Source organism: Sciurus vulgaris, assembly GCF_902686455.1.
Source record: "Sciurus vulgaris genome assembly, chromosome: 11".
NCBI lineage: Eukaryota > Metazoa > Chordata > Mammalia > Rodentia > Sciuridae > Sciurus > Sciurus vulgaris.
The window spans coordinates 89,386,229-89,405,428 of NC_136472.1; the positions used below are offsets into that span (position 1 = coordinate 89,386,229).

General features: G+C 40.0%; 1 protein-coding gene and 1 pseudogene across 7 annotated transcripts in view; one reads left to right on the forward strand and one right to left on the reverse strand.

Annotated features, from left to right (window-relative positions):
• Positions 1–19,200, forward strand: part of FAT3 (FAT atypical cadherin 3) — a 621,727-nt gene that overhangs the window by 379,732 nt on the left and 222,795 nt on the right. The gene's annotated exons all lie outside the window — the stretch shown is intronic.
• Positions 17,230–17,717, reverse strand: LOC306640896 (large ribosomal subunit protein eL29-like; annotated as a pseudogene). Its single transcript has one exon. The product of its transcript is annotated as a large ribosomal subunit protein eL29-like (transcript).

A 19,200-nucleotide genomic window follows, 5' to 3' on the forward strand; every position in this document is an offset into this window, starting at 1 on the left:
GAGGCAGATCCCATGTCCTCAAGCATAATCAGCACATTTTATTCCTCTTAAACCTACATTTCTCTGAATTAATGTATTAGTTATAACACTATTAAAAGTATATTAATACTACAGTGAGAGGCACAGACACAGACAAGTTAAGTCCAGGATGTTTTCCCAACTAAATCCCTCTCCCTCATGAATCAGCCATCTAGCCCTTCTTTAGTGTGTGTTAAGGTATGCATGGTGGGAGGTAGAGGTGGGAAAAATGACTTTAACACCTCTGTAGGATCTGAGGGACTTTAGCATCTGTCACATTGAGCAAGATTCTCAGAAGATATCTTTAGGCTATCTCCTATTCTCCTTATGTTGGGGAGAAACACAAGTGTATTTTATCTTAGTCGAATAAATTATGTCATGAGAACTGTGCATGCTCACAGCTGGGTGCTGGTTTCCACAGTTTAGGGAAGATCACAGAGTCCCGTATTTCTCTACAAATAGCACTGCAGTGTAGTTGTGAAAATGTCACCCCCCTCTCTCTGAGATGCCTAACCCATATGGCCTGCCCACTATGCTGGGAGACTCTTAGTGTGTGTATGGAGCTTGACAATATACTCAAGTATAGAAATAGCCTCCTACAGAAATGTCTAAGAATTGTGTGCTTCTTACTACCAACAAGAAGGATTTACTTGAGGGGTTCTAGAACCTTCCAGTTATGAATGTAGCATGTTTTTAGTCCTTTACTAGTTAATTTATTTGTAGGTAGACTGTATTATTGAGAGCTAATACTTAGTCTTAGGAACTGTGTGGATTGTACTCACACCCATTTTACTAGTGTGTTTTCTAGAATAAAAATCTAATTTATTGAATTGTCTCACAGGAAAAGATGGGGCTGCACTCAAATTCATGAGCTTGGTGTTAAAGGTTTCTGTGGACGAGGCTATGTCAGGTGCCCAAATGTGCTGTACACCCACTTCCATATCCATCCTCCTTGAAGCATCCATTTCCCCTAATCTCTCCTACTCTTCATTTTACTATCTCCTGGTTCCTGGCCTCTTTGTTTTAGAATTGTGATTTGGGATGCTCTTTCTCTTTGAATATACTGGAGCATAGAGTTTGAAGAAGCTATGCCAGGTTATTCAACTGATTATATGTCACAGAAGAATCCCACAAGAGCAGTTAGACTCCACCTGCCCCAGGCCTTGGTGTTGGCATCAGGAGCTTTGGAGTCCCATATCTAGGGAGGCAGAAGCCTGTCACTCCTGCTAGTGGTAAGGACCATCAGCTCTGGCAAGTAACTTCATCTTACTGAACATGATTTTTGCTCTTTTCATCTGAAAATCAGATACTATATACAGATACATTCCTCAGAGGAATTTTATATGTATTTGTTAAATAAGGTAATGCACATAAATGGTTTAGCCTGTTGCCTGAATCACAGTAAGTGCTCAGTAATTATTAATTATAACCATTACAGTGATTATTTCATTGTTATTAATAGAGCAGGTTAGAAAGATGACAAAACTCTACTCGAAATGCGTACACATAAAAATAAGGACACAAAATTATAAAATGATTTTACAGAATGTAATTTTCTACTATACAACCCTTTGAGAAATGAGTACACCGCACCTTTTCTTTTGCGTGTGTATTTTATTAATACACTAGCATTTCGGGTACTCCAACTTTGCCTAGGATTTAATGATTCCTTCAAATTGAAAGACATACCTGGATTGTTTCCTTTGTATTCAGTTCACATTTCATGGGCTTATGCCATCATTTCTTTCCCCCATGTAAGGCAGAGTTGTTGATCATGGTTGGCCCATAATGAAACATGCCATTCATCAGTTAATGAACACAGTTTTGTGTCCCATCATAAAACCTGAGGTGATGGAGGAATTTGGATCCCATGTGACAAAACTTCACCATATCCTGTGTATTCTCTCTTTTCCTCTCTTTCTTTCTCTCTCTCTCTATATATGTCTGAGCACATTTTTACAGTTGTATATTTATAAAATATGTTAAGCATCAACATATTATAAATATACTGGATTAGTTTCTTCATTTCCTATGGCTGCCATAAATTATCACACACTCCATGGCTTAACACATCAGAAATTTATTCCCCTGTGGTTCTGGAGGTCAGCAGAAGTCTGAAATTAATGTTTCAGCAGGGCTGTGCTCTCTCTGAAGTCTCTAGGGAAAGATCCTTTCTTGCCTCCTACAGTTTCTGGTGACTCTGTGTATTTCTTGGTGTGAGGCTAAATAATTGCAACCTCTCTCTGTCTTCCCATGGTCTTTTCTTCTGTGTCCTAAACCTTCCCCTACCTTTCTCTTCTAAAGATATCTGTTATTGGATTTAGGATCCACCCATATAATCCAGGATGATCTCATCTCAAGAGCTTTAACCTAATTTTATCTTGAAAGATCCTTTCTCCAACTCAGGGCACATTCACACATTCTAGGGGTTAAGACAGACATATCTTTTGAACCACTGTTTAACACTACATACATGATATAACCATTTGTTACTCTATCATTTATGTTAAGTTTTAAACTTACTATAAGATTCAAGTAAACAAAAAGCAATACTTGTTAATAGCTGAGAAATTACATTTACATACCAAGTACTTCAGAAATGCCAAGATTGGTCAGGCACAGTGGCACATGCCTGTAATCCTAGCAGCTCAGGAAGCTAAGACAGGAGGATCTTGAGTTCAAACCAGCCTCAGCAAAATTGAGGTGCTAAGCAACTCAGTGAGATCCTGTCTCTACATAAAATACAAAATAGGGCCGGGGATGTGACTCAGTGAGCAAGTGCCCCTAAGTTGAATCCTTGATACCCACACCCCCAAAAAAGAAATGTCAAGATTGTACAAAAGAACCTAGAAGGAGATCCCAAAGCACTCTCATAGAGCTTTGAGGAATACTGAATTCCTTTTGAAAGCCACTTATTCAGCCTAAACCTCACATATGCCCCTCTAAAAGAGAAGAGCTGTGGTTGGCCATCAGATATACGTATTGAAGAAGGGACCTGTGAATCTTACTTTGTAATCTGCCTTTGCAAAAAGTGAGTAACTGATTTAAGACAGCCACAGTTGCAGGTAGGGAAAAGTTCCTGCCAGATCTGCCTTGGCCTTGAGTCTCATCCTCTTTCCCATCTTCAACTGATGATTTCCTTTGGATCCCTGAGTGCCATGATTCAGGGCTGTTCTCACATGGGAGCATGGCCAGTCCTCCCCTTTAGTTGTCATCAGCAGAGTCTAACAAGTTGGCAGGGTCAATCAACACCAGGACAGCAAGTGGATACAATTTGGTATTTTAACCACCAGTACAAAACTGGACTGCTATCTCAGTTATTCTCTGGGTCCCACACAGTCATTTGACTGGCAGGAAGCCCATTCTACTGAGCGGATATTGGAAGGTTTTTTTGGACTTCATCCTAACCAGAGAATACAGGCTATATTTAAATCAACAAGAAATGCTTATGATAATGCAAAGAAGGTGGCTGTTATTTTTTCCCTTTAATTTACATCCTTAAACAGGGGCAGATAGTGAAGCACTACTGCCTACTTGTGGATGTTTGAGCATTTCTGTGGATCACTGAGCATGGTTCTTCAACCCTTACCCCTTGGGAGACAGCAGAATATGTCACTGGCACTTCCCTCCAGCTTCCTCCTTGATGTAAGCAATAAGCTTTTCCTAGATGCCTGGAGTGCTGGGCATTTCCATGGTGGGAACTCTTAATAACTACCTCCTCTCCTTTGCAGAATAGAACAAAACTACCAAGGGTCTGATTGATACAGAGAAGGCAGAGCTAATCCTTACTGTGCCTGAGGCATTGCATTCCTGCTTTGTCCAGGTCATCTCATTCCTTCCTCCCAGTAACCCTGTGAGGTGGTACAATGAATAAAGGCATGAGTACATTGTTTTAGCCTCTGGATGCTTATATTTTGCTTTTGATTGCTACACACACACAGAGATGATCACTTGTGAGGAAGCCATTTCAAAAGAGGTTTAATTGATAAAGCTCCAGGGATCAGGATGAAATGTGAGCCTAGACCTTTATGCTCCATCAGGTTATAGATTAATGCAGATAACCTGGTATTGCCCTGATTCATCCTCTTCCTTGTGCTTGAAAACTGCACCCTCAGAAGCAGAGGCAGTCCAGATGCCAAGCAGCCTTTGTCAGCTAAATAGCCTGCCTTGTAGTGAGCTTCCCTAGCACCCAAACTTCTGCTCAGAGGCTTCAGTAAAACTCCAATCAGACAGTGGGGGAAATCTGTCTGGATGGTGAGGATTTGTGGTAAGAAAACCTGCCACGTGATAGGCTTATATGACTGCATAGCTTTGAGCAAGTCCTTAATGCCTCTAAAACATCTTGTGCATCTGTAGAATGGGAATAATACTCCTGTCATGCCCCCCAAAAGAAAGTGAAGTAAAAGATACACTGTAAACTATAAAGATGATGGTGCTATTACAAGGAGATGTCCTCACTCAGAGATGGGTAGACAGTCCTTGCATCCTTAATCCCCCAGTCACAGTCACTGCCCATGAACACTCCAGCCTGGTGCAGAAGCCTGCAACACAAGATTCTACCACTGCTTGTGCTCAGATACTGCAGGCCAGCAGTGCTGCTCTAAGCACTTTGAGTACAGCATGGCATTGGGAGGGATCTCTAATACCTTTTATGACTGGAATATGATGATATTTGTAAGGCCAATGTTGTATTGACATCTAAACTTATGTAAATTGACTCACAGCGCATCACAACAAGCAGACACCCACTATAAAAGAATGAATGCATACCTGTGAGATCTTATTCAGTGTGATGTGAGGTTACTGTGATCATACTAGGGAGGAGAAAGTGCTGACTTCACAACCACCCTTGTCAACTCCTAGGCGCCTGCGCTGCTGCCCACCAAGGCAGCCCAAGGCCATCTCTGGGGCTGAGGATCTGTGTGGCAGCCTGAGAGTGTCAGGTGGCCAGGGGCCACCTCTGAAACTTGCACTGACATATTAGCATTCATCTTTAGCAGAAGTGCTTCCCCAGCGCCAGGCATCTACCTCAGTTCCAGTTTGTCAACCTGAATATTCCCTCTGTCAACTATTTTTGGATTTTGCCCCCTGAATCAGTAATCATGATGCTAAATTTTGAGATGTCAAGCAGACATTCTGAATATTCTTGACCTCCTCACTGGGAGATGCTGTGAAAAACATAGTTTCTCATACCTGTCACTGTCCAGATTTTTTCTTGCCAAGGAAGACACACGTGTCCCCCTGATAACTCTAATCCTTGGCCTTATGCCTAAAATAAAATGATTACTTCCTAAATCCCCTTCTCACACGTATTCTCGCACATACTTCTGGCAGGAGATAGACTTTGATGAATTCTCTATTAGGAGTTCACTGGTGCACATGATTACGTTCCCTTCACTTTGCAGTACAGAGATGTGACTTTACTGTCCCCAGGCCAAAAATCCCATAAAGATGACATACCAGGCTTGTTATGTGTACTGCCACCTCTGTGCAGCTCAGTGCCAGCCCAGGTATTGCACTTTAGGGGCAGAGTCAGAAGTTAATTGAAATGGCTTCTACATCGCGTCTCAGAAAATCCTTTCTCTAACGTGTGTGACTGCTTATATCTCCATGTAGAAATTCTTCCCTTTTGCTGTGCAAGCATAAGTGGAAATACAAAGTCTCAGAGAATAGGGACTTTCTTCTTGATGGGAGTGACAGGGTGACAGAGGGAGGACTTGTGGAGGAAAACCTTCAGTGGTTGTCAGCACTTTGCTCTAACAGAGTGAGCCATTCTAAAAAAAATGTTTTCTCTTCCTAATCCTGCTGCACTTTATTTAGTTTGGTCCATGTTAAGAAGTTTTCTGAGTAGATGGCAAAAAACAATTCTTAAAATGTGTGAATACCAAATGTAAGATAAAAAACATAATTGCAGTTTAGACTTCAGATTTATTTGAAAAGGGGATAATGATAGTAATTACCCAGTTTGAGTTTTGTAGAAGGCTAATTAGATCCCCAAAGCATTTGTATGCACAAGGAAAACCATAAATACAAAAGACCATCTGGTCCTTATCAGCTTACAACACTAACACTGTCTGTAATTATTTTTTCTATATTGTTTTGATGTTGACATTTTATGGAGCAATACGTTCTTCTCTGGTTAGGGAATAACCTACATTTCTTAAAAGCTGGGGATTTGCCCCCTTTCTCCTAAAAAAAGTTTTAGGATTCCACAGGTAAGGGAGATAGTACTTTTTAGAGAAATAAGTAAACATCTTTTCATTAGACTCATTGTACTACAAATGTGTTGTTTATAAACTTCTTCAGCTTATCTCACTTTTCTTAGTTACTTAGTGTTTCAAATGCTTGGATTCGGATTAGGTGTCTTATGTTTGTTTTATGTTTGTGTTGCTGTTGTTGTTTTTCTCTTAGGTAAAACAAAGGACATTTTTGCTGTGTAATATGTGCACAGAAGTGCAACCTTCTCACTCACTTTCTATAGTTAGCACCATGCCTGGAAATTTCCATGTTACAAAAGCAACACTGTTTGTTTTCACATCCCCTTGTTTGTTTTCATGTTCCCTTGTCTGTCTCACACTAGCATGCCAACTTTATAAGGGCAGAGATTTCATCTCATTTGTTTTATCTCCAACTCCCACAATATCATTTGGTAGGTGGGTATAGCACAGCTCTTGCTTGAAGGGAATAGGTAAATGAAGTAGAGTACATGACTTCAACCTCTGGATGTTTATGACTGGTTTGCACCCAATTGTAATAGAACAGACCATCTCAAAATTCCCAGTTGCATTTTCTGTGGAATACTAATTACATCCCTCTTTATAGACTCCCTTCTAAGAATTGTTTCAAAATCATATCAGGCATGGCTTGTTAGACTTATTCTTTTTCCTTCCTAGTAAGAACTAGGACAATTCTTATTTTCTTTCTCCCATTGACTTCTGAGAAGCTCAGACTCAACATTAAAACTCAGGTGATTATGTTTGGCATATTTGCAACATCTCTTTTTTTGATCCTAATATTTTAAAAAATATTTTTAATTGGCAATGGACCTTTATTTTATTTATTATATGTGGTGCTGAAAATCAAACCCATTGCCTTGTATATGCGAGGCAAGTGCTCTGCCACTGAGCCACAACCGCAGTCCCATCCTAATATTTTAATTGTTTTGTCTTTCATTGTATGAATATTTTACTTAATGTACCTCAGAAACTTCCCACAGAATCCATTCAGCAGCCATGCACTTAGCACTTCATGCATGTATTAGTCTTTAGAATTATAAAAAAGGCATGCACAAAGTTATGAAAAATAAAATAAATGTATCCAAAAAGCACCAATAGTTTAGTTTAGGATACATGTACAGAGGATGTTAAAGACAATGGCAAATTTGAATAATGGAGTAATTGCTAACAATAAAATGAGCAAGGTGACTTGTGGACAACTGACTGAGTCCTCGATGCTACAATCCAAAGCCTGGTCCTAATTGGGAAGGCCCTAGGTCAATATGACATGCTATTTCAAATGGATGGAATGTGTACTTTCTCAAAAAGTTAAATATTTCATAGATATGTTCTTCTAAATTGTTTCCTCACACAGGAAATAGGTCAGAATTCTGAAAACATTTTAAGTCTAATGGCTTAAGTTCCCAACATGAACAGTGACCTTTACTAGGGGATCTGGAAGGTGCCAGGTCAGTAAGATACATTTTGTACTTCTAGTGTGCTCAGAGTTCAGTTGGGGAGACAACACTTTTTTTTTTGTTGTTGGCAATAAGAGCCTGTCAAGTTATCTGTATTTCCCCAGTTGTGTTTATGGACCTTAATTTCTCTATCCCTCTTAACAAGGAACAGAGAAATGGTAGCATTTGCCTGATACATGGCGAGAGAAATAGACTGCTCCAGCATAATAGGGGTTTCTTAACAAATGTTAAAAGTACAGAACAGGAAATCATTACATGAAATTATGTGCACTTGATTCCCATGCTGTTTTTTACCATGTTAGAAAGTATGATTTGTTTTATTTTTTTGATAGACCAGGATTTCAGTAGGCTCCTCTCACATTTCAGGGATAGAATTGTCTAAATAAGGATTTCAGTAAAAATTCACCTGGCCATTTTCTAGGAAGAGGAATGTGATCAAAAGACCAGGAATGGTAGAGGTTCAGAGTGATTGGGTCTTTGTTTGTTTTTGATTTGATTTGTTTTTGTTTTGCTTTATTCTGAAGGTTTTGTCTGTCAGACTCTATCCTAGCAAGGGTAGTGGTGGGTGGAGTGGGAAAGATGGCAAAATTCCTTCTGGGATGTGAAAAGTAGATGCATCAAGCTGCTGTATGTTAGTTTGGAGGAGTGAGACTTCCTATCAAGAGGGAACATGAAGGTAGTAACTTGAAGAGTGGCTGAAGTCTTTGACACCACTAAACTCAGACAAGGCACTTTAGTAGATTCTACAAGAGGCACCTCTGTTCTCTCTTACCCATGAACTATAGTGAATGCCTCGGTGTGCTCTGCCGGCCCCTCGAGGGTTGAAGCACTCATTCTTCCTGCTTCTGGGGGTGCTGGAGGCTGATTCCATCTCTGTGAATAACCTTCAAGAGAGCCAACCTGCCCTCTCCAGGGACACTCCACATCCCTAGGTGGGAGGGCCTGCCTCCCTCAAGGTGGATACAACACCTTAGGACCTTCCCAGCTCTAGAGCTCCTCCTGGATCAGCGGAAGCCTATGTTGTAATACAGTTCCTCCTTCTGTCCCATTCTGCTTCTTTCAGAGCCCCATGACTGTCGATACTTCAACCTACATGCTGATCTCCATCTCCATCTGCTTCTCAGGGCAGTTAAGCCAAGACCTGAAGCAATGAAGCATCTACAAAAATTCAGTAAATAATTTTGAATCATATCTATACATACATACACTGTAGAGAGGGAACTTAAAGGTATATGTATATATATGAACCCTGTATATGTATATATATGGTTCATAACTATATATATATATATATATATGCTTATATGTATATGTATGTGTGTATGTATATATATTTTCAACCAGGGACTCATAGTAGGCATAAAGGCACAAATTTGAATGAGGCCTATGAAGACCTCACAGTCTGAAGCTGCCAACACATCCAGGCATCTCCCAGAAATGCTGCAGAGTATCTCTGGTTAATTCCTTCTAGAATTGAGCAATGCCTGTGTTTCCCTTCTAATTTCCCTTCCGTTTCTGTTCCTTTTCTCTGCAGCCCTGTTTCTGAATGCCTCTGCCTCCATTTGTCTTTATAATTCAGTTTCATATACTTGCCCAGTGAGGCATAAATGGTGATATTTGTCTTTCATATCTAGTGTGTGGAGAAGTGTCTGGGCATATGATGAAATGGGTCTCACCCTGGATTGTGATGAAGACCGGCATTTCTCACTAATTACAAAGAATATAGGATTCCTGGACCTATTGATTTCCATTAAACTTGTGTGGAGTTATGAATCTTAAAATAGAAGTCCACAGCTATAGCTACCTTAGGATAGTGTTTTATTGCAAGCAAGACTCTAGAGAGGACCATAAAAATCAGCCTTTGACGCTTGTCTTAGGGTTTTATGACTTAAAGAATTGCTTGCACTTTATCCACAAATGTTTCCCAGGCATCCTGTGTAATGCTGTCCTGACTGAAGGAAAAGCTACTGGCAAAGTGAATGCAGAGCTCTAGAGCTCTCCTGGAATTGCTGTCTTCATCCTTTTTCTTTCACCTGTTGTTGAAGATTTGTCTTCTTATTATATTCCTGCTCTGGGCATTTATCACCATGTTTTGGAAAGATTCTCTCCAGAGTTACATAGCAGGAGCTGCATTCTTGGCTGAGTGCAGATCTTTAAACCCTCATCTCAGTGGATTGCAAACATTGCCATGTAATGCAGGGAATATCAGAAAGATGAAAACAGATCTTGTGTCCTGCTAAAACCAGGCTGGTCTGTCTTAGATAAGTTTGGTGTCAGAGATCACATTGAAATCAGAAGGGAGTTCTTTTTTGTCCTTTTCTCATTTCTTCAGCAAGCATTTGTCAAGCACCCACTTGATACCATCACATACGTGTGCTTTCTTTCCTTTTATTTCTCCCCTTTTACTTTACTTCTATAGCAAATAAATTAAGAAGTGAATTCCCTTCATAAAAGATGGTGGAGAGGCTGGAGTGTGCCTCAGTGGAAGAGAACATGCCTAGTATTCAGAAGGCTCACCTTTGTGTGTGGAGAAGAGTTGTTTCCTCAGCCCTCCAGGAGTGACCAAATGAGAGCCAGTGACCACATCTACAGGAGCTGATTGACATGTCATTTTCTGTATTACGATTGGGCACATACTTTTTGAACTACCAGAATGCTTTTTGAACACCCAGGATTGGAAGGTGCTAGGAATCAGAGAAGGGCCACTGAGTGATTTTAATATATATTCATTCTAGTATGTGATAGATACTAAAGTGCAATTCATTCTGATTTTCCAAAACCCCAACTTTCTGGTAACTTGGGTCTTCCAGATACATAGTCTCTGTCTCCTCTATGCTGGGGATCTCCTAAGAAATCTTAATACTCAATTGTTTTGTTTTTTTTTATTCGACTCTATATGCATATTTGCATATTTACATATTTACATTGTCATTATTTCAACATACAGCTATTGCTGAGTGTCTATTACTTATTGAGGCCATATAGGGTAGGGGTTCATTAGCCCTGAGACTTTGGAATCAGACAGCCATAGGCAGTGAATATGCTGGTAAATATTGTTCATACACACATACCCCTAATTAGTAGTGCTTACTGATTTTCATGGTGTAAATAGTCCCACTATGGACAACTTTAAGCTACCAAAGCAAAATCCTTGAACACAGAGTTTGGGGAAGTATGAGAGCATGATTGGTTTCTGTGAACTGGTGTCATATAGGATTAGGCCTAGGACTGAGCCTAGAATCTACCCCTTGCCCATCCTAGGGAACATTTAACCTTTCTAAGTCCCAATTTCCTCATGTGTGAAATGTGGTTAATATGAAAATATTAGTTCTAAGTGAGTATTGTGAAAATTAAGTGGTATTTCAAAATAGTAGTTTCCCCTTACCTGCAGGGAATATATTCCCAGACCCTGGGAGGATGCCTGAAATTAAGAATTATAACAAACCTTATGTATTGTATGCTTTTTCCTATATGTACATTTCTGTGATTAACTTTAATTTGTAAGCTATGCACAGTAAGAGATTAACAATAACTAATAATGAAATAGAATAGTTGTAATAATATATCATAATAAAAGTTATTTAAATCTTATTATTTCTGTAGCTCCATTTAATAATTTCCTACCAGACTTGACTGCAGATAACTGAAATTGTAGAAAATGAAACCAAGGATAAGAGGGGGCAGGTCTATTGCATAGCACTCAGCAGGGAAAATATAGTAACCATTCAGCAAGGAATGGCTAGTTAGCTAGATGCACTAAGCACCTTAATCTCACCAGTAATCCAGTTCTTTCTCTGGAATTTCATTATTTCTGACAAAGTTGGTTCATGAAGTTGGCTTCCACTGTAGAGATGTGCTGGTCTTCTTTGGGGATATACCTAACAAGCAGGGTGGGGCTGGTACCCTGGGCATCTCTGTTGTTCCCTCACTCTATTTATTTAACAAGCAATCGTTAAATGGCTACTGTTCATTAAAGAATGCGTTGTGCTAGATACTGGGAGGAAAAATACCTAAGCATGTCTGTGGTCAGTGGAAGAGGAAAGATATGTGTACAAGGAATAGATTTACAAGACAGCTGGGCTGATATAAGCCAGGGAAACACCATCACTGCTGGATAATTCCTCTGCAGCAGACTGTTTGGTCTTGGTCAACACCCATAAGTAGGGACAGGATATATATGAACATGCTTTCATGGTGTGTCAGTCTTTCATAAGTGTAGAGTAAAGAAGGTCTGTTGCTCTTCTAACCTCTCTGGGACTGTGTATTGCTTTGAACTAGGACCTCATTGGGGAAGTCTGAGCCTTTCAATAAGAGTTGAGACACATTTCTTTTTTCCACATGCCCGTATTCCATTCCATCTCACCTCATGTTTTGGTCAGCATTTTTGCCACCGTTACCAAAAGGCCTTATAAGAACAATTTTAAGGAGAAAAAATTTATTTGTCATATAGTTTCAGAGGTCTCAGTTCATAGATGGCTGACTCCATTGCTGTGGCCTCAAGGTGATGCAGAACATCATGGCAGAAGGGCATGGCAGAGAAAAGTGGTTCAGGACATGGCACTAGGAAGCAGAGAGAGGGGTTCCCCTCACAACAGACCAAATATAAACCCAAAGGCACACTCCACAGATCCACATCTTCTGACCATACCTGATCTGCTGGCAGTTACCACCCAGCTAATCCCTATCAGAGGATTGGTACGCTGATTAGATTAAGGTTCTCATAACACAATCATTTTACCTCTAAATTTTCTTGCATTGTCTGATACATGAGATTCTGGGAGACACTGATATCTAAACCACCTCACCCAGTCAAAGTCAAAAGTGCACAATAAATATTTTGAAATGATGCTGATGGTAGGGGACCCCTGCTCATGTGCAGGCTTTCCGTTTTTCTCCAATCTATTTACATTTTCTGATTTGTGTGGGAAATATGAATTCACCCAGAATTATGTGTCTTCCCTAAGCAAGACCAAAACTATATTTGCCTAGTAATTACTGTCAACTCTTGGACTTCCAAGTATTTAAGTGTTGGTCTGACATCTAGGGAATGCTTCTGTTTAAAGAAATAGAAAACAATTTACCAATTTGCGTAAACTGTTTAATTGTCTGTTTTCCTGTCTGAATACTGGATCATAAACACTTTGAGATTGAAAGACGTACTGTGTGTTCCCTTCCCCCACAGAGAGCTGACAGCGTAGAGCACCTAGACACATAGTGAGTATATAAAGGAAATGAGAACCAGGCCTCTGTGAGGGAACTGTTGTTCTCTTTCCTTTAATATACACACAGTCTGATACCCACCCCCTTTGCAGTTCATCCAGGGTGAAAGCACTACAGTCTCACCCCAAGACCCTACTCCCAGTTCCTACGCTGCTATCACCCTTCTCTCTGTGCAGCATGACACCACCTTTGGTCACAGGGATCCATCTGAAATGACCTCCATTCTCATCAGAGTTGTAGGTCCTTTATGTATATTTTTCTGTCTAGTTAAGGGGGTCAGATATTCAGAGTAACATCATTTTTAAATATTCAATTTCAATGTACTTTTAAGTCCATATAACTGATTTTTACTTTCAATAATTTACCAAGGCACTTTGAAGAGGTAAACTTACACAAAATTTTGACCTACATTTTCTATTAGCACTGATCATGTGTTACTCAGAGCCACCAACAAGGCTTTGGATTAAAAGTGCAGACACCAATAACTGACCCTAAAAGGACCTCCAAACGTGAGGCTTTTCCTGTTCTCTCCCAAATCCCAAGAGGCCGTCTTCTTCACCTGAATGTCTCCCCTGGCTTAAATGGCCTTCAGAAATGAGAGGGAAAGGAATCCAAAGGCTCTTAGTTAGGAAACAATAGCCAATCTTTTGTATAAGTATCTATTAGGGTAATAATTTTCCATCTTCCATCTAAATGTAGTATTTGGGAAGATAATCTTGGAAAGTGTTACCACCTCTGCTGGTCCAGGCTTTTGCCTCATTCCCATTGCCTCTGTCCTGCCTCTGGACTGAGAGTATGCTTAAAATACTCTTTCTTGCTTGTCAGAAACATGTGTACATGTGTGCAAGCGTGTGTGTGTGTGTGTGTGTGTGAAAGAGAGAGATTCTGCATGTGTTTATGTGTGTACATAAGTGTGTTTATACTTCAATGTCCAACCTAGATGTGCCCCCTACTGTGAACCTATTTTAATCCTCAAGCCAGGATTCACTGAATCTGCTTGTTTTCTAATGTCACTTTCTCTCATTCCAGTGGCCCTTCTCTGCTGCTTATGGTATTATAAATTGTGGGTATATCTGGTTTGCCAAGTACCACTCTAAACTGATTAGATAAACAACTTGAAGATGAGGCCCTGAATCATCTCTGCAGCCCACCCTCCCGCCAATATGATGCTATGTATCTATTAGTATTCAGTAAAGGCTATCAGATCAGATCCCTGCTTTCCAAAAACATACTAAAATATAAATGTGTTGGGGAACATCCAGAACTCCTTTTACTAAAGCAATTGGTTGTTCTGGCAGGATTGAGAAACAATGGGGTCTGGTTCACAGTAGATCTTAAATCATTACATTGTTAATTGTTTCTATATATTGCAGTTGAAAAGTCCAGTTCCTTATTATTCCTTCCTAATGTGAACCTCACAAATTACATTTTCTCTTCTTCACTGCCAAAGTATGAGCTTAATTAGCATTAATTGTTGAGTGAATTTTAAATATGTCTACTATCCTATTTTATTTTTCAGTGAAATATATTATTTGTGCTGCCTGTAGAAAAGGCCTGAATCCATATCATGTACAACCATAGAAACAAAATGATGTACCCCATTTGTGTACAATGAATCAAACGGCAGTCTGTAAAAAATAAATAAATAAAATATATTCATTAAGTGATAAAAAAGGGCCTTTCAATGTTCTAGAAAAATGATTCCTGCACATGTTGCTCACCACTTCTCAAAGTTCTCCATGAATCCTACAGAGATATCAAAACATTTCTAAGTCTTTCCATCTTTTGTTTTTGAATATACTTTAAAATTACTAAATCATCCTATTTTAAAGCATTATTCCTTTATTTTCCTGAAGTGTGTTTTCAAACTAGCTTAAAGATCTTTCTTTGCAATTGGCAACAGAAATCCACTTATTTAATGAACTTTAGATATTGCACCCAGTGCATCATTCAGGACAAGTAGTAATGAGATTAATTCATTATATATTTCCTTCAGAATTCCAACCCACTTTTCCAGTCTGATTTCCCATTACTCCTTTACACTAAAGTCCCAACCAGAGTGAGCATGGTCTTGAAGTCGGAGAGACTGTCATTTGGAACATCAATGCCCAATTGATTCCCAAAAGTGTACCATCAACCTATAAGTTCCATTTTTTCTTTACACAAGTCAGAGTTCAGAGGGCTAAAATATTTGCCCAACTTAAGATGCAGAAAACAGAACTCTAGATTTCTGTGTGCCCTGTCACCTTGCCCACTATTAAACCAGATCTTTCTTGCTTATTCCCCATCTCTGTAAATAGTGCTGTCTTTTCCCTATCTATCCAGGCCAAAAATCAAACCAAAATGACAAATTAATCGAAAAAAAATTTAAATATGAGTCACCCATTATTCTCTCTCTCCCTCACCCTCCCTCTCCATTTTCATGAGGAAATCCTGTTGGGATGCCCTTACCCTGACCACTTCTACTATCTTCTTTAACAAAGCCCTGGTCCATCCCTTTCCCCACCCAGATGCCTACATAGCCCTCCAGGTCCCTGTGTTTCTACTCCTATCTCTTACACTATAGTTTCCTCACAATAGCCAAAATGATCTTTTTAAAGAATAGATCAGATCCTATCAGTTCCCTGATGTTTTAGTCAGCTTTTTGCTTCTGTGACTAAAAGATCTGACGAGAGCAATTATACAGGAGGAAAAGTTTATTTGGGGGTTCAGGGTTTTAGAGGTCTCGATCCAGAGATGGCTGGCTCCATTTCTCAGGGCTCAAGGTGTGGCTGAACATCATGGCAGAAGAGTATGGCAGAGGGAAGTGGTTCCCATGATTATCAGGAAGAAGAAAAAGAGAATCCACTGGCCAGATACAAAATATATACCCCAAAGGCACACCCCCAGGGATCCACCTCCTCTAGCCACAAATTACTGACTTCCAGTTATCCCTTGGTTATCAGGGGATTAATTCACTGATTGGGTTAAGTCTTTCATAACCCATATCATTTTTCCTCTAAACATTCTTACATTATTTCATACACAAGCTTTTGGGGACACCTCACATCCGAACCATAATACCTGATTGTCATCCTGCAATAATGTCCTCCTGAAGGAGGAAGATTCCAGTTGCTTAATATCTCTTAGGTGACCTCACCAAGTTTTCTTCTCCTCACTTCCTCATGTAGTACAATATCCATGACTTGCTCTCAAGTTCCCATCTCAGGGCATGTGTAGTCTTTTTAGTCCATTTTATAGTTTAGATATGAGGTGTCCCCCAAATGCTTACATGTGAGACAATGCAAGAATGTTCACAGGTGAATGATTGGGTTATGAGAGCCTTAACCTAACCAGTGGATTAATCTATTGATCTGGATTAATTGGATGTTAACTTTAGGCTGGTATGAGGTGTCAGGAGAGGTAGGTCACTGGGGTTGTGCCATCGGGGTCTATATTTGTCCCTGGTGAGTGGAGCCCTCTCTCTACTTCCTGGGCGCCATGTCCTGAGCTGCCTTCCTCTGCCATCCCCTTGCCATGACATTCTGCCTCATCTTGGGTCCAGGCATATGGAGTTGGCTGACCATAGACAGAATTCTGAAACCATGAACCAAAACAAACTTTTCCTCCTCTAAGTTGTTCTTGTTAGGTATATTGACAGTATATTGACATTGATGCAAAAACTGACTCAAACAGTCTAGTATGCTCTCTTCTAGGTTTCTGAAAGGTTATCAGCTTCTAATTATTCTGGTCTCAGTTGAAATGGCAACTCCTTAGTGAGAACTTCCAAATCCCTCTCAAGTGGTCACTCTCTCCCATCACACACATATGTGCAGGTAGCATATATCTTGATCTTTTGCTGTATTATTTTCTTGGTATTCATTTCTGGAATAAATGAATGAATGAATGAAGATTATTTGTCTCGCCAAACAGAGAACAGTCTCTTGGAGGCAGGAATAGGACCGTTTTTCATATGTTTTAGATGCCTGGCACCTAGAACAATTTCTGACACTTTGCAGACACACAATAACTGTGAGACAATGGAAGGCTGATTGAAGGAATATAGGAGTACTGACTCCATCACTTTGTGACTGTGGACATTTCTTCTACATTTCTTTTCTTTCTTTCCCCTTGGGTTCATCATTGGGTTCAATAAACTTAATCTATAAATTGTGTTTATCATTCAGCCAAAGTATAGTAATTCTTTTTTTTTTCCTGCCTCTGGATTTATTTATACAAACAGCACAGGAGGACATCAGTCCCCATAGATAGGGGCTCAGGGATCACACCTTCTGTCCTCACATTCACAGAGATTTTTATTATGGAGACTTCTCAGGGACCTGGGCACCCTTGGGGGCTTAGGCACCCTTGGGGGCAGGAGTCAGAGCCGATGCTGATACTGGAGCTGGAATGGTAGCCTGGGTCTTGGCTTGGGCTTTGGCCTTTGGCCGGCAGAGCCTGCGTTCCCTGGCCATGTGGGCACAAGCACGCATCCCATGCTTGGGATGGGCAAGCAAGGCAAGGCGATCAAGTTTGTGGCTGGCACCCTTTGGCATCTTGGGCTTAACCTCCTTAGGCTTTACCAGGGCCTTGACAGCCTTAGCACATGCACTCATGGCCTTGGCGTTGTTTGCCTGCATCTTTTTCAGGCCCTTCTTGTTGTGCTTCTTGCAAAATGCGTATTTCTCAGGAACATGGCGTCTACCCCCTTAAGAGATTCATATCTCTGTGATCAGGGTTTCTTGATTCCATTTCTGTGCCATTTTCAGGATTAGTTGTGCGTGGTATGGTTCTTGGATTTGACCATATCTGCACCGTAAGCCGCGGCTCCCCAAGTGGTTGAGACCGGAAGAGGAACTATAGTAATTCTTTAAACTCTCAGTAAAATAAGCAAGAGTAAGTATTTGACATCACCTCTACATTTTTTACCTCATTTCCCCCTTGTCCAAAACCCTTAGGCTCAGCTCTCCATAAAGTGCTCTACAAATATTTCCTGACCCTCTCAACAGAAAGTGCCTCTCCTGACTGATGCCCCAGTGTGTGCTTTGAACATGGCAGTCTTCTCTGCCATATGTTCAGATATTCAATAGCCTTTTAGTGCTTACAATATATTGAGAATTGTGATGGGTACAAAATTGTTTATTTTGGTGGATTATTTTAGGCCGAATATCCCTAATTTGAAAGTCTGAAATCTGAAACTTTTTGAGTGCCAATATACTGACCAAAAAATAATTCCTATTGTAGAGCATTTTGGGTTTCAGATTCTTAGAATTGGACTGTTCAACTGATAAACTGTATGCAAATATTCCATAATTCAAAAAACTCCTAAATATGAAACACTTCTAGTCCAAAGCATATCAGGTATGAGATACTTAAACTGTGTTGGCTTATTTCTGAACCTTATCCAGAAGCTCCTTGAGAGCATCTTTGTGTTTGATTTGACTTTGCAACCTCACCTTGCCCAGCATTACACTGTGCACTCAGTACTCATTTCATAAATAAGGAATGAATGAATGAATGAATGAAATACCTTCTTTGAATCTTAAGGAACTACATGTACTGAATCCACCCCATCTTGTCCATTGTTGTACTTCACAGGGTCACAGGAGGGATGGGGCTGTAAGATGCTTGAACTCTCTGCCTACTACACAGGCAGAGGTCCAAAGTCCTCTGTGGTTTGGGTTCATGAGTCCCCAGATCTTAGTTGCTTGACCCCCATGTTTGATTCAATCCATTGACTTTGCTCTTTTAAGATCAGCATTTTTACTAGTAAGTTTGATTGCCAAGTCATCTTTGATGTAGAAACAAAATTACTTATTGTTCAATATTATGATGATGCAATTTGCTTGCTGAATTTACCTTTGTCATAGCTATAAAATATAGACAATCAAGCTCTATACAGTGGCACTTGCCTGTAATTCCAGTGACTTTAGAGGCTGGGATGAGTATCCCAAGTCCAAGACCAACTTTGGCAACTGAGGGAGATCCTGTCTCTAAATAAAAAATAAAAAGAGCTGAGGATGTTGCTCAGTGGTAGAGCACCTCTGGGTTCAATCCCAAGAACAGAAAAAAAAAAAAAAAAAAAAAAAAAAAAAAAAAAAAAAAGGAAAAATAAAACAGAATATAGACAACAAACTGTAGATGGATTTCTTTGTTCCATTATAATCTATCCTGGTGCTGATCAGGCAACTGAGGGGGCTCTGAAGTGAACCTTGCCCTGGGCTAGGTCCATCATCCTCCAGGAAATAGATGTCTTCTTTCCTACTTTATTCTTGGCACCTGCAGGCATG